The sequence below is a fragment of the Neodiprion lecontei genome, chromosome 4 (assembly GCF_021901455.1).
Source record: "Neodiprion lecontei isolate iyNeoLeco1 chromosome 4, iyNeoLeco1.1, whole genome shotgun sequence".
In the NCBI taxonomy this organism is placed as follows: domain Eukaryota; kingdom Metazoa; phylum Arthropoda; class Insecta; order Hymenoptera; family Diprionidae; genus Neodiprion; species Neodiprion lecontei.
Genome location: NC_060263.1, coordinates 25,817,998 through 25,833,609, shown reverse-complemented (window position 1 = coordinate 25,833,609; position 15,612 = coordinate 25,817,998). Strand labels below are relative to the sequence as shown.

The 15,612-nt window shown below is 38.3% G+C and overlaps 1 protein-coding gene across 3 annotated transcripts in view; it reads left to right on the top strand.

Annotated features, from left to right (window-relative positions):
* Positions 1-5,846, top strand: part of LOC107217357 (heparan-sulfate 6-O-sulfotransferase 1) — a 49,347-nt gene extending 43,501 nt beyond the window's left edge. For 2 of the 3 annotated variants that reach the window (XR_006903869.1, XR_006903870.1), the window contains 3 exons: positions 4,828-5,151; positions 5,435-5,536; positions 5,776-5,846. The gene's annotated coding sequence lies outside the window, so the exon portion shown is untranslated. Of the gene's footprint in view, positions 1-1,157; positions 1,419-4,827; positions 5,152-5,434; positions 5,537-5,775 lie in introns of those variants that run through there. The other variant, XM_046737290.1, reaches the window with a different exon arrangement.
* The last annotated feature ends 9,766 nt before the right edge of the window (positions 5,847-15,612 follow it).

Genomic DNA, 15,612 nt, shown 5'->3' with positions numbered 1-15,612 from the left:
GATTTTGGTTATTATTCGATGTATAGAATCAAAATTTATTCATTTGATTAATTTTTTTTTTTAATGATCTGTATAATCAATTATGTTGTATAGTATTGTTACACTATTATTTTCACTGCTTAAAAGAATAATTATCGTTTCCCACATGTCAGAATTACTGAAAAATGGAGAGTTAATTTCGCGGTGGAGTTTCTCGTCTCTGTAAGCCTCGAACAAGGACGTCAACTTCACTCTAGTATAAATCTGCGAACTACAACCAGCAAGATAAACAACAGTTTTCTGACTTGACGGTAATGCGATAAAATTCTTGTCTTCACTGTAAACTTAGATATTTCTTGGTATTATTATACGTATAATAAATTTTTTTAATATGTAGGCAGATGCTGTATATCGTGCGCCAATTTTGGAAAATTCTGTTGGATTGTGAATGAGGATTGCTGATACCTTGTTTAAGGCAAATGAAATATATATATATAAAATTTTTTATGCTGTGCGGTTGCGCGGTAATGAAACTGTTATAATATGTTATTAATTGGGGTGGTTATTTTATTCGTTTATTACGCAGCAATATTTAATTTGCAACAATAATAACGTTAAAAATGTGTGCAACAATAAATGAATATCGATTCGTGAATCGTTTGCTATTAATGACGATTTTATTCCTTTACTAACGACGTAACATTAAATTGACTTTGAGCCAGATAATTCGCTGTTATATTATAATGCAATGTGATGGAGTATTTGAAGTGTATTCGTTGACAAGATCCTGCATATTTTACTGTGATCGCGCAACTCGTTTAAAAGTTGATCAGAAATTAATGCGGTCATTTCGTTAAAAAATCGAAATAATCACCATCTTATACTATCAGTAAACATTGAATTCTTATTTTTAATTATCAAATGCGATATTATTCGGCAATAAACCCTTTCACCTTGTGCTATCGAGAATCCAGCTAACGATAGTCGCCACCTAGCGAGAAGTAACTGAAACAATCTTTTACAGCATGTGAACATATTCATGCGTCAATTGAGTGTAAATTTTAATTTCTGTCGTGGACGAAGCGATGCCAATAATTAAGTTATCGCCTAACGTTTCACACGGCGCAATATTGCCACACGTGCAAGTCGAATATTTATTTACCCAACTGTGTTTACAGGCTGCAGGCACACTCTGCCGCAAATCTCGATCTGTATCTGGGTTAAATGTGCACAGCTCTTCTCATGACGAACAGGTCGTATTATGATACGAAAACTGAGTGATGTGGTGTTCTTAATGAGACGTAAGTTCGGTGCAAAACACAAGTGTAATCATTATCAACGAAACTAATTGAGAAAAATTATTTGTAATTTCAGCACAGTTTTTTTATACTGAAACGGTAATGTTTAGATCAAGTTATACTTGCCGTTGTAAATTATTCAGTTGCGACAATTGCGACACTGGGACAAAAGCAAGAAAGATATTTTCTTTTCTGTTTTTTTTTTTTTTTTTTTTTTCTTTAACCTATTTACGAGCATATTATTTACAGGAACATTTTATTGCGGTGAAAACTGATTGCTGACTTGATTTGCGGGTCGCAATCTTAGTGGTGTGGTTCTTTCTGATAAGTTTCAATACAAACTTCAGACTGTTGTTCTTTTGCGCGACACTGGTAATACGTTGAATCAAGAATTGTCGGCCAAGGTTTTATCACGTGGGGTTTTATTTGCATGAAAATGGAGAATGCGGTTGAATGATTCCTCGGTATTTTTAGAACAAAAATAAACAGTTGACAACGCGTGAATAGCTCAAACACACGTCGAGAAAACAGTTACTTGCAATTTTTTAATCATATTGTGTTTCGGTCATCTGTGCCTCAATCTTTGTTTCTGCGCATGTACGTTCGAAGATTTCTTTTTGAGAACCGGAAATTTTTTAGTATTTCATCAGATGGGCTGCGACTTGTACCGTATTCTGAAAATCTATTAAAATGGCCTCGGTTGGAAAGCATTATTCACAGAATTGTACACAGCACAGTTAATACAAAGTTGCGTAACGACAGCGCTATTTGATTTCTAGAAAATATATTTTCTCTGTAATACCAAACCGAAGTGATGTGAAAGTTGGCGGATGTTGGGTTTAACCAGAATCCTCTAGACGTGGAATTTAATTAAGGGGGGATTTACTTTTTCTAAACTGAAAATAATGCCTTTTCGGATCATTTTTGCTGACGAAACTATCCGGTCGATTAAATTCGAGCTTTGCACATATATTTGTTATGTATTCAGGTAATTACAAATTTTTTTTCAATCCTTTTCTTGCTGATGGACGCCTGCTACCCATTCTCGACCATGTCGTTGCTCCGTCGCTGGTTCGCATGTTTTCTTCAGTCCAAGCGATCTGAAACAAAGAAATCGTCTTGCCGCAAGAAAATTACTGAAAAAAGTCTGTAATTACCTGAATAACGTCCAAACATTCTTCACATATGCGTAATAGATATCCCAATGGCAAAAAAAAGGCTGATGACTCTGGATTTTTTAGTCAGAAGTTTGCCAATTTTCAATAATAATAGAACAAGTTTTTCGATACCTGATATCGACGTCGCCTTGGAAAAGATATCGATTGCTCATGGTTTCGAGTCGCCGCGAGCAGCGGGTCAAAAGTTAGAGCCTGAAAACGCAAAATTTCCAACGTATTTCCCCAGCCGTTGCTCCAATATAGTTTTAGATGCATTTTATGGTTTCCTTGGCGTTTGATTAGTCTAGAAAGGTTCATTGGAATCGATTCCAATAAAAATAATTTCTTGTTAAAAAATCGTAGAAAAAAGAAAGTTTTTTATTGCATTATTTCAGCTGAAATTGAGTGCGCAGGGTTCCGGGTTAGTGGGAGCAGCTAATCAAAAGTTGAACAAAACATGATACTTACACTAGGGTTTTGAAGAGATGGGGGAAAAATGGCAAGCTCAGAGGTTTAATGTACCCGTTTTATTTTATTCAATGTGTTCTGATTTCGGTACAATTGTTTAGGTGTCAGTGTATAGTATTTGAACATGTGGCGAAATATTACAATAGTCAAGTTCACAAAATAATGTCAACAAATCATCTTTAAAATGTCTAAAACTATGAATCTGATGGTTAATTGAAATAACACAGAAAATGCAGACAACCGGTCTTCAAAATGGGAATACAATACTATGAAAAGTCATCAGCACAATCAATGAAACACACAAATAAGCTTAACTGACATCACACATATCATGTCGAGTAAGACGATCATCTCCTCACCTTCATCTCTAATCCCGTGTTAGCACATCTTCTGTTTTATCCAGGATCACCATGCCTAAGATGGTGAAACAAAAAACAAACTTATTTCATTTAATATACGTAAACATATACAACAATAAATAATTATGGATTATTAATCGTAAAATATCAGTAGACTACAAGAAAACTTAAATGAACGAATCAATTAGCTCAGACTTGTATAGAATAATCGACCTAATTATGCACGTACCCAGAAAAGGGAAGAGTGACGGATACCAAGAAATACGAATAGCTAATTATTGTTCGAAAAACTGTATAAAATTGAGGGAATATTATTACCGTAAAACCGCGGCCACTCGGGGTAACATATTGTCAGTCACTGTAACGTAGTGATTGCTCGTTGGTAAGCACATAGTACATTGTACTATTGTTATTGACCGTTCCTGCAAAACGCACTGATTTCTGGATCTACATAATGGTCGTAACATTCGACGATCACAACGTCGGTACTGACGATACTCTGTCTTGTCACGTTTTCCTAGAGTCGAAACTTCGCGTCGTACTGGCTAACAATGAGTTACAGCCTGCAAAGCAGCAATATTAATATTAATAGTTATTACAACAACTTTTCATTTGCTCTATCGATCTTGAGTTTTCGTAGGCATAGAATAGAAGCGCTGTTTTAGCTAGTCGCAAGTGAAGTATCTACGTTGGGTAGAAAAGCAGAATTTTTATCGAAAAGTGTTCGTATGGAAAAAAATTCAGAGTAACTGTAATACATCACGGATGCGTTAATTTTGATCAAGATGAAATGGATGCTCCGTATATGTGACAGTATTTAACGCAGTGTCCTGATTTAAAGACATAAAAAGGTGACGGTTGGCGATTTTTTTTGATAGGGACACAAAGAACGAAGCTTCTTAAAACTTCGAGTTTATTCAAACACACATTTGAAAAGTACGAGCGAAAATTGTTTGAGTCTGGAATCGGCCGGAAGGATAAAGTGTGTATTTCTCGTCCGAAATGTGAAAACTAGTCATCATACATCATATCATCATACATACATAGTATTAAAGTTCGAAACCAGATAAAATTCCAGATAAAATTGATGCTCCGTATATGCGACAGTATTTAACGCGGTGTCCTGATTTAAAGGCCTAAATAGGTGATTGTCGGCGATTTTTTTTCTGATAGAGAGAGAAAGAACGAAGCTTCTTACAACTTCAAGTGTATTTTAACGCACATTTGAAAGGTAGAAGCAAAAAATTTTATCATCCAACTGTCGCCGAACGGCAACGTTATTAGCTGACCCGTTAACTGAAGAATCTATCCTAAGTCAGCGGCTGACCATCGAAGGGCCTAGCGGCTTAAGTCTGGAATCGGCAGCAAGGATAAAGTGCGTATTTCTTGTCTGAAATGTAGAAACTAAAATCGTTATAGATCATATCATCATACATTATATCATCATACATCATACATCATACATCATACACATGGTATAAAAGTTCGAAACCAAAGTTGGGATGTTCAGATGTTCAGAAAATGACGTCGCCTAAATATTTTTTTCTCTTGACGTCATTGATCAAGAATCAGCTAGTCGAATTCCTCAGTCTGGAAACAACCGCGCAGCAGAGAGGACGTATGAAAATCGCGCTCCGCAGCTTTCGAGTACCATGTTCTTTACTTCCTGGATCCTGCGCTCCAGATGCGCTACCTGGTGAAACTCCACTTCAGGAATGAGCGCTCCATAGTTTCCGCGCTTCAGGTCCGCTACCTGGTGAAACTCGACTTCAGGGACAAGCGCTCCGTAGTTTCTACGCTCCAGGTCTGCTACCTGATGAAACTCGACTCTCGGAGGACAAGGAAGACAAGGAGAACAAGGTGGACGAAGAGAACGAGGATTTCTGCACGGTGAGTATAACATTTTTCTACTATTCAATGGCAATTGTGATTTTATTCTATCCAAAATTTTCGAACTTGTTATGTTCACAATAAATTATTTCAATTCATATTTCGCCCAAGTCGTAATTCAGTAGCTATCATCGTGCTAGTAAAATTTCTATAATTTTTTCTAATTTTCTCATAATCTTTTTGGTAAAATCTGTCCATAAAAAAATGATATTATTCGTTACACAATATTTTTGATGTGTTATAATACTGAAAATATTTATTACTATTCCATGTATAACCCGAGGTCGTTATCGGTGGGTGTTGGAGGTGGTCTGAGGTGAACAAGAAGGAGGACGAGGAAGACGTGGAGAACAAGGTGGGGGAGGAGTACGAGGATTTGTGCTCGGTGAGTGAAACATTTTTATAATATCTGATGGCAATTGTAATTATATTTCATCTAAAATATTTCAAACTTGTCATGTACACAATGAATTATTTCAATTTATTTTTCCCGCAGCACATATTCAGTAGCTTTGAATGCGCTAATAAAATTTATTATATAATTGATGAGTTCATTAATTACATTAATCCTTACACAATATTTTTGATGTGTTCATATACTGAAAATATTTATTACTATTGAAGGTACAACCCAAGGTGGTTATCGGTGGTCGTCGGTGGTCGTTGGAGGTGGTCGGAGGTGGACGAGGAGGAGGAAGAGGAAGACGAGGAGAACAAGGTGGACGAGGAGGACAAGGACTTCTGCACGGTGAATAAAACACTTTTATAATATTTGATGGCAATTGTAATTATATTTCATCTAAAATATTTCAAACTTTTCATGTTTACAATAAATTATTTCAATTCATTTTTTGTGCAAGCACATATTTAGTAGCTCATGAAATTTATTACGTATTAATAGATTATTTAATTGTATTAATCCTTACATAATACTTTTGATGTGTTCTTGTACTGAAAATATTTATTACTATTCCAGTTATAACCCGAGGTGGTTAGCAGTGGTCGTCGGGGGTGGTTGGCGGTGGTTGGAGGTGGTCGAGCTGGACGAGGTGGAGGACGAGGATTCGTGCTCGGTGAGTTTAACATTTTTACAATATTTGATGAAGTAGAATCAGCATCAGGAGTAGGATCAGGGGAAGATGTAGAAATAGGAGTAGAAGTAGGAGTAGTGGTAGGAATAGGACTCGGAGTAGGAATATGAGTAGAAGTAGGAATAGTAGGAGTTGGAGTGGGATTAGGAGTAGGAGTAGTCGGAGTAGGAATAGGAGTAGGAGTAGGAGCAGAAGTAGGTAGGGCGGGGTGGGTCGTGTGAGGGGAGCGGAGGGGTGGGAAGGGGATATTATCATATCAAGTTATCAGTAATAAGCAATTGCGGGTAAAATATTAGCTTACTTTTGTAAGTATTTATGAATATAGCCTCTATGAATATTCATTGTTGATATATAAGGTCTGGCAACGTACCTACTTTCTGTAAGAGATGTTGAAGATTTTTAACATAATTATGTTTCAGTTCTGTGCCCCACCTAGTGATCCACTAGTACATATCCTCCGACGTGACATCGCTGTGCTACGTATAAAGAAGAAAAGATTGATTAAGATGCAAATTGCTCCTCTCTTCTTGCCATTGTGCTTTCAGCCATTGTTGTGCCGTGTGTTTAAAATTTAGGACAGTATATAATATAGAATAACAGGTACAGCTACGAATAAAACACTACAATAAATCTCATAGAAATGAGCTCTCATTGAGATTTCTCTGTATTTATAACTCGACGCGAGAAGGCAAAAATCAATGTAATGCCATCTGTAAGGTAATTTGAGTCGTGTTTGCACAACGAGAACTCGTTGGGCATTTTGCGGTGAAATTTGAAAAATTGTTGTACAAGAAATTAAATAACTGTAAAAATGGAGAAATAATATTATCTCTAATAGTGAATGTAGCTAATACAGCTTTAACCGTATATTGATTATCTTAATGATCTATTGTGACAAGATCGGAATTAGATAAGCTCTCTAAATACTCTTTTCTAGACTATTAATTTATATCATGTATATGTAAATGTATATTTCTTCAGTTTATACAATCACTGCACTAGGATTACCCTTGCCACGTTTTATGGTGCGTTTGTGTAATTTGTATATTATTAACCTTACGTTTTACTCTATTTGCGACTAGTTGTGAGTGTTTCTAATTTCTTGGCAATTATTTATGTACATGTATGTGTATATATGTATATGTATACTTATGCATGTGTATATACATATGTACACATATTTAAAACTAGATTTTTACAATAAACACAGAGGTTTTAGTATATTCACATACGGATTTCTGTGTATAGGTATGCTTGAACTAAGATATCCTTATCTCTAATACGGAGTTCTTCGTAATTCGCATTTGTTCTTGTAACCCAATGTCCTACATACGATGGCAAAAATCGAGATCCAACTTAACTGAGTCTCAAAGCTCTGTTCACATAAAAGCAGCTATTTGATAGAAATTATAATTTATAGTTTACACAGCCCATTGCATGATATTTCATTACAAATACATATGTTTCAATGTATTTAGGAATAATTTATCAAATATACGATAAAATTGATGCACCGGATCATCGTCGACTTTAACTTTTGAAATGTCCTACCATTTTCGAACACCTCCTACCTCCCCCTGCCACCTCCGACCATCAATGGCCATTTTCGACCACCCCCTATCACCTTCTGCCAGCGCCGACCACCTCCTAACATTTCCGAACACCTCCAACCATCCTATTTAGCTATATTACCAGATTAGCTATGATATGAAAAGAGAAGAATTATTAATTTCGAAATGGGATTCTATTCGACGCGCGCTCAATGTATTCCATAACATTAGTATTCATAATTATTCCAACAACTTTTCATTTGCTCTCTCGATCTTGAATTTTCATAGGCATAGAATCGAAACGTTGTTTTAGCTGGTCGCAAGTGAAGTATCTGCGTTGGGTAGAGGAGCAGAATTGTTTTTCGAAAAGTATTCGGATGGAAAAAAATTCAGAGTAACTGTAATACATCACGGATACGCTAATTTTGAACGAGATGAAATGGATGCTTCGTATATGAGACGGTATTTAACGCTGCGTAGTGGTGTAAAGACCTAGAAAGGTGATAGGGAGAGAAAGAACGACGCTTCTTAACACTTCGAGTGTATTTTAACACACATTTGAAAGATACGAGCGAAATTTTTCATCATCCAACTGTCGCAGAACGGCAGCGTTATTAGCCGACCCGTTCACTGAAGAATATATCTTCAGTCAACGGCTGACCATCGAAGGGCCTGGCCACTTGAGTCTGGAATCGGCAGGAGAGATAAAGTGCGTATTTCTTGTCTGAAATGTGAAAGCTAAAATCATTATACATCATATCGTATCATCATACCTCATACATCATACATCATACATCGTACATCATACATCATCATACATAGTATCAAAGTTCGAAACCATAGTTTGGATGTCGGACGTTCAGAAAGTGACGTCACCAATTCAAAATCAGCTAGCCGAATTCCTCAGTCTGGAAACAACCGCGCAGTAGAGCGGACGGATGAGAGGCGCGCTCCGCAAATTTCGAGTACCGGGTTCTCAACCTCCCGGATCCCGCGCTTCAGTTCGCTACGTATTTCGAGTCCCGGGTTCTCAACCTCCCGGATCTCGCGCTTCGGGTCCGCTACGCGGTGAAACTCGACTTCCAGGATAAGCGCTCCGTGGTTCCTGGTTCATGTTTACAATAAATTATTTCAATTCGTTTTTCGCGCAAGCCCAAATTCGGTGGCTGTCAGTCCGCTAATAAAATTTCTCGACTTCCAGGATAAGCGCTCCGTGGTTCCTGGTTCATGTTTACAATAAATTATTTCAATTCGTTTTTCGAGCAACCCCAAATTCGGTGGCTGTCAGTCCGCTAATAAAATTTCTCGACTTCCAGGATAAGCGCTCCGTGGTTCCTGGTTCATGTTTACAATAAATTATTTCAATTCGTTTTACGCGCAACCCCGAATTCGGTGGCTGTCAGTCCGCTAATAAAATTTCTCGACTTCCAGGATAAGCGCTCCGTGGTTCCTGGTTCATGTTTACAATAAATTATTTCAATTCGTTTTTCGCGCAACCCCAAATTCGGTAGCTGTCAGTCCGCTAATAAAATTTCTCGACTTCCAGGATAAGCGCTCCGTGGTTCCTGGTTCATGTTTACAATAAATTATTTCAATTCGTTTTTCGCGCAAGCCCAAATTCGGTGGCTGTCAGTCCGCTAATAAAATTTCTCGACTTCCAGGATAAGCGCTCCGTGGTTCCTGGTTCATGTTTACAATAAATTATTTCAATTCGTTTTTCGCGCAAGCCCAAATTCCGTGGCTGTCAGTCCGCTAATAAAATTTCTCGACTTCCAGGATAAGCGCTCCGTGGTTCCTGGTTCGTGTTTACAATAAATTATTTCAATTCGTTTTTCGCGCAACCCCAAATTCCGTAGCTGTCAGTCCGCTAATAAAATTTCTCGACTTCCAGGATAAGCGCTCCGTGGTTCCTGGTTCATGTTTACAATAAATTATTTCAATTCGTTTTTCGCGCAACCCCAAATTCGGTAGCTGTCAGTGCGCTAATAAAATTTCTATAACTTTACAATCTTCTCATAATCTTTTTGGTAAAATATGTCGATAAAAAAGTTATATCAAACCTTACACATTATTTTTGATTTGTTCTCACGCTGAAAATATTTATTAGTATTCGAGGTATAACTCGAGGTGGTTGGCGGTTTTCGTTGGAGGTAGTTAGGGGTGGTTGCGGGTAATCTCGGTGATTCAGGACGAGGAGGACGAGGATTTGTGCTGGGTGAGTAAAACACTTTTATAATATTTGATGGCAATTGTAATTATATTTCATCTGAAATATTACAAACTTGTCACGTTTACAATAAATTATTTCAATTCATTTTTCGTGCAAGCACATATTCAGTACCTATGAATAATCTTATACAATTCATTATATTATTAATTAATTAATTAATATTCTTATAATATTTGATGGCAATTGTAATCATATTTCATCTGAAATATTACAAACTTGTCACGTTTACAATAAGTTATTTCAATTCATTTTTCGTGCGAGCACATATTCAGTACCTATGAATAATCTTATACAATTCATTATATTATTAATTAATTAATTAATATTCTTATAATATTTGATGGCAATTGTAATTATATTTCATCTGAAATATTACAAACTTGTCACGTTTACAATAAATTATTTCAATTCATTTTTCGTGCAAGCACATATTCAGTAGCTATGAATAATCTTGTACAATTTATTATATTATTAATTAATTGATTAATTACATTGATCCTTACACAATATTTTTGATGTGTTCGTATACTAAAAATATTCATCACTATTCCAGGTATAACCCGAGGTGGTCGGAGGTGGACGAGGAGGAGGACAAGCTGGACGAGGAGGAGGACCAGGTGGACGAGGAGGAGGACGAGGTGGACGAGGAGGAGGCGGGGTGGGTCGTGGGAGAGGACCTCTCCTCTCCTCAGAGGAGGGGAGGGGGAGGGGCAGGGAAGGGGGAGAGGTGGGCGGGGAGGGGGAAGGGAAGGGAAGGGAAGGGGAGGGGAGGGCGGCGGGGAGGGGGAGGGGGAGGGGGAGGGGGAGGGGGAGGGGGAGGGGCGGGGAGAGGGAGGGAGGGAGGGAGGGAGGGAGGGAGGGGGAGGGAGGGAGGGGGAGGGAGGGAGGGAGGGAGGGAGGGAGGGAGGGGGACGGATGTCGGTGCGAGCCTGTTAGAGTGATTAGAGCAAAACACACCCCCCACACGCCCGCCCGCCCGCCCACCCCTCCCTCCCTCCCTCCCTCCCTCCCTCCCTCCCTCCCCCTCCCGCCCTCCCTCCCTCCCTCCCTCCCTCCCCCTCCCCGCCCCTCCCCCTCCCCCTCCCCCTCCCCGCCGCCCTCCCCTTCCCTTCCCTTCCCTTCCCGTCCCTTCCCCCTCCCCGCCCACCTCTCCCCCTTCCCTGCCCCTCCCCCTCCCCTCCTCTGAGGAGAGGAGAGGTCCTCTCCCACGACCCACCCCGCCTCCTCCTCGTCCACCTCGTCCTCCTCCTCGTCCACCTGGTCCTCCTCCTCGTCAAGCTTGTCCTCCTCCTCGTCCACCTCCGACCACCTCGGGTTATACCTGGAATAGTAATGAATATTTTTAGTATAGGAACACATCAAAAATATTGTGTAAGGATCAATGTAATTAATCAATTAATTAATAATATAATAAATTGTACAAGATTATTCATAGCTACTGAATATGTGCTTGCACGAAAAATGAATTGAAATAATTTATTGTAAACGTGACAAGTTTGTAACATTTCAGATGAAATATAATTACAATTGCCATCAAATATTATAAGAATATTAATTAATTAATTAATAATATAATGAATTGTATAAGATTATTCATAGGTACTGAATATGTGCTTGCACAAAAAATGAATTGAAATAACTTATTGTAAACGTGACAAGTTTGTAATATTTCAGATGAAATATGATTACAATTGCCATCAAATATTATAAGAATATTAATTAATTAATTAATAATATAATAAATTGTATAAGATTATTCATAGCTACTGAATATGTGCTTGCACGAAAAATGAATTGAAATAATTTATTGTAAACGTGACAAGTTTGTAATATTTCAGATGAAATATAATTACAATTGCCATCAAATATTATAAAAGTGTTTTACTCACCCAGCACAAATCCTCGTCCTCCTCGTCCTGAATCACCGAGATTACCCGCAACCACCCCTAACTACCTCCAACGAAAACCGCCAACCACCTCGAGTTATACCTCGAATACTAATAAATATTTTCAGCGTGAGAACAAATCAAAAATAATGTGTAAGGTTTGATATAATTTTTTTATCGACATATTTTACCAAAAAGATTATGAGAAGATTGTAAAGTTATAGAAATTTTATTAGCGCACTGACAGCTACCGAATTTGGGGTTGCGCGAAAAACGAATTGAAATAATTTATTGTAAACATGAACCAGGAACCACGGAGCGCTTATCCTGGAAGTCGAGAAATTTTATTAGCGGACTGACAGCTACCGAATTTGGGGTTGCGCGAAAAACGAATTGAAATAATTTATTGTAAACATGAACCAGGAACCACGGAGCGCTTATCCTGGAAGTCGAGAAATTTTATTAGCGGACTGACAGCCACCGAATTTGGGGTTGCGCGTAAAACGAATTGAAATAATTTATTGTAAACATGAACCAGGAACCACGGAGCGCTTATCCTGGAAGTCGAGAAATTTTATTAGCGGACTGACAGCTACGGAATTTGGGGTTGCGCGAAAAACGAATTGAAATAATTTATTGTAAACACGAACCAGGAACCACGGAGCGCTTATCCTGGAAGTCGAGAAATTTTATTAGCGGACTGACAGCTACCGAATTTGGGGTTGCGCGAAAAACGAATTGAAATAATTTATTGTAAACATGAACCAGGAACCACGGAGCGCTTATCCTGGAAGTCGAGAAATTTTATTAGCGGACTGACAGCCACCGAATTTGGGGTTGCGCGTAAAACGAATTGAAATAATTTATTGTAAACATGAACCAGGAACCACGGAGCGCTTATCCTGGAAGTCGAGAAATTTTATTAGCGGACTGACAGCCACCGAATTTGGGGTTGCGCGAAAAACGAATTGAAATAATTTATTGTAAACATGAACCAGGAACCACGGAGCGCTTATCCTGGAAGTCGAGAAATTTTATTAGCGGACTGACAGCCACCGAATTTGGGGTTGCGCGAAAAACGAATTGAAATAATTTATTGTAAACATGAACCAGGAACCACGGAGCGCTTATCCTGGAAGTCGAGAAATTTTATTAGCGGACTGACAGCCACCGAATTTGGGGTTGCGCGAAAAACGAATTGAAATAATTTATTGTAAACATGAACCAGGAACCACGGAGCGCTTATCCTGGAAGTCGAGTTTCACCGCGTAGCGGACCCGAAGCGCGAGATCCGGGAGGTTGAGAACCCGGGACTCGAAATACGTAGCGAACCTGAAGCGCGGGATCCGGGAGGTTGAGAACCCGGTACTCGAAATTTGCGGAGCGCGCCTCTCATCCGTCCGCTCTACTGCGCGGTTGTTTCCAGACTGAGGAATTCGGCTAGCTGATTTTGAATTGGTGACGTCACTTTCTGAACGTCCGACATCCAAACTATGGTTTCGAACTTTGATACTATGTATGATGATGTATGATGTACGATGTATGATGTATGATGTATGAGGTATGATGATACGATATGATGTATAATGATTTTAGCTTTCACATTTCAGACAAGAAATACGCACTTTATCTCTCCTGCCGATTCCAGACTCAAGTGGCCAGGCCCTTCGATGGTCAGCCGTTGACTGAAGATATATTCTTCAGTGAACGGGTCGGCTAATAACGCTGCCGTTCTGCGACAGTTGGATGATGAAAAATTTCGCTCGTATCTTTCAAATGTGTGTTAAAATACACTCGAAGTGTTAAGAAGCGTCGTTCTTTCTCTCCCTATCACCTTTCTAGGTCTTTACACCACTACGCAGCGTTAAATACCGTCTCATATACGAAGCATCCATTTCATCTCGTTCAAAATTAGCGTATCCGTGATGTATTACAGTTACTCTGAATTTTTTTCCATCCGAATACTTTTCGAAAAACAATTCTGCTCCTCTACCCAACGCAGATACTTCACTTGCGACCAGCTAAAACAACGTTTCGATTCTATGCCTATGAAAATTCAAGATCGAGAGAGCAAATGAAAAGTTGTTGGAATAATTATGAATACTAATGTTATGGAATACATTGAGCGCGCGTCGAATAGAATCCCATTTCGAAATTAATAATTCTTCTCTTTTCATATCATAGCTAATCTGGTAATATAGCTAAATAGGATGGTTGGAGGTGTTCGGAAATGTTAGGAGGTGGTCGGCGCTGGCAGAAGGTGATAGGGGGTGGTCGAAAATGGCCATTGATGGTCGGAGGTGGCAGGGGGAGGTAGGAGGTGTTCGAAAATGGTAGGACATTTCAAAAGTTAAAGTCGACGATGATCCGGTGCATCAATTTTATCGTATATTTGATAAATTATTCCTAAATACATTGAAACATATGTATTTGTAATGAAATATCATGCAATGGGCTGTGTAAACTATAAATTATAATTTCTATCAAATAGCTGCTTTTATGTGAACAGAGCTTTGAGACTCAGTTAAGTTGGATCTCGATTTTTGCCATCGTATGTAGGACATTGGGTTACAAGAACAAATGCGAATTACGAAGAACTCCGTATTAGAGATAAGGATATCTTAGTTCAAGCATACCTATACACAGAAATCCGTATGTGAATATACTAAAACCTCTGTGTTTATTGTAAAAATCTAGTTTTAAATATGTGTACATATGTATATACACATGCATAAGTATACATATACATATATACACATACATGTACATAAATAATTGCCAAGAAATTAGAAACACTCACAACTAGTCGCAAATAGAGTAAAACGTAAGGTTAATAATATACAAATTACACAAACGCACCATAAAACGTGGCAAGGGTAATCCTAGTGCAGTGATTGTATAAACTGAAGAAATATACATTTACATATACATGATATAAATTAATAGTCTAGAAAAGAGTATTTAGAGAGCTTATCTAATTCCGATCTTGTCACAATAGATCATTAAGATAATCAATATACGGTTAAAGCTGTATTAGCTACATTCACTATTAGAGATAATATTATTTCTCCATTTTTACAGTTATTTAATTTCTTGTACAACAATTTTTCAAATTTCACCGCAAAATGCCCAACGAGTTCTCGTTGTGCAAACACGACTCAAATTACCTTACAGATGGCATTACATTGATTTTTGCCTTCTCGCGTCGAGTTATAAATACAGAGAAATCTCAATGAGAGCTCATTTCTATGAGATTTATTGTAGTGTTTTATTCGTAGCTGTACCTGTTATTCTATATTATATACTGTCCTAAATTTTAAACACACGGCACAACAATGGCTGAAAGCACAATGGCAAGAAGAGAGGAGCAATTTGCATCTTAATCAATCTTTTCTTCTTTATACGTAGCACAGCGATGTCACGTCGGAGGATATGTACTAGTGGATCACTAGGTGGGGCACAGAACTGAAACATAATTATGTTAAAAATCTTCAACATCTCTTACAGAAAGTAGGTACGTTGCCAGACCTTATATATCAACAATGAATATTCATAGAGGCTATATTCATAAATACTTACAAAAGTAAGCTAATATTTTACCCGCAATTGCTTATTACTGATAACTTGATATGATAATATCCCCTTCCCACCCCTCCGCTCCCCTCACACGACCCACCCCGCCCTACCTACTTCTGCTCCTACTC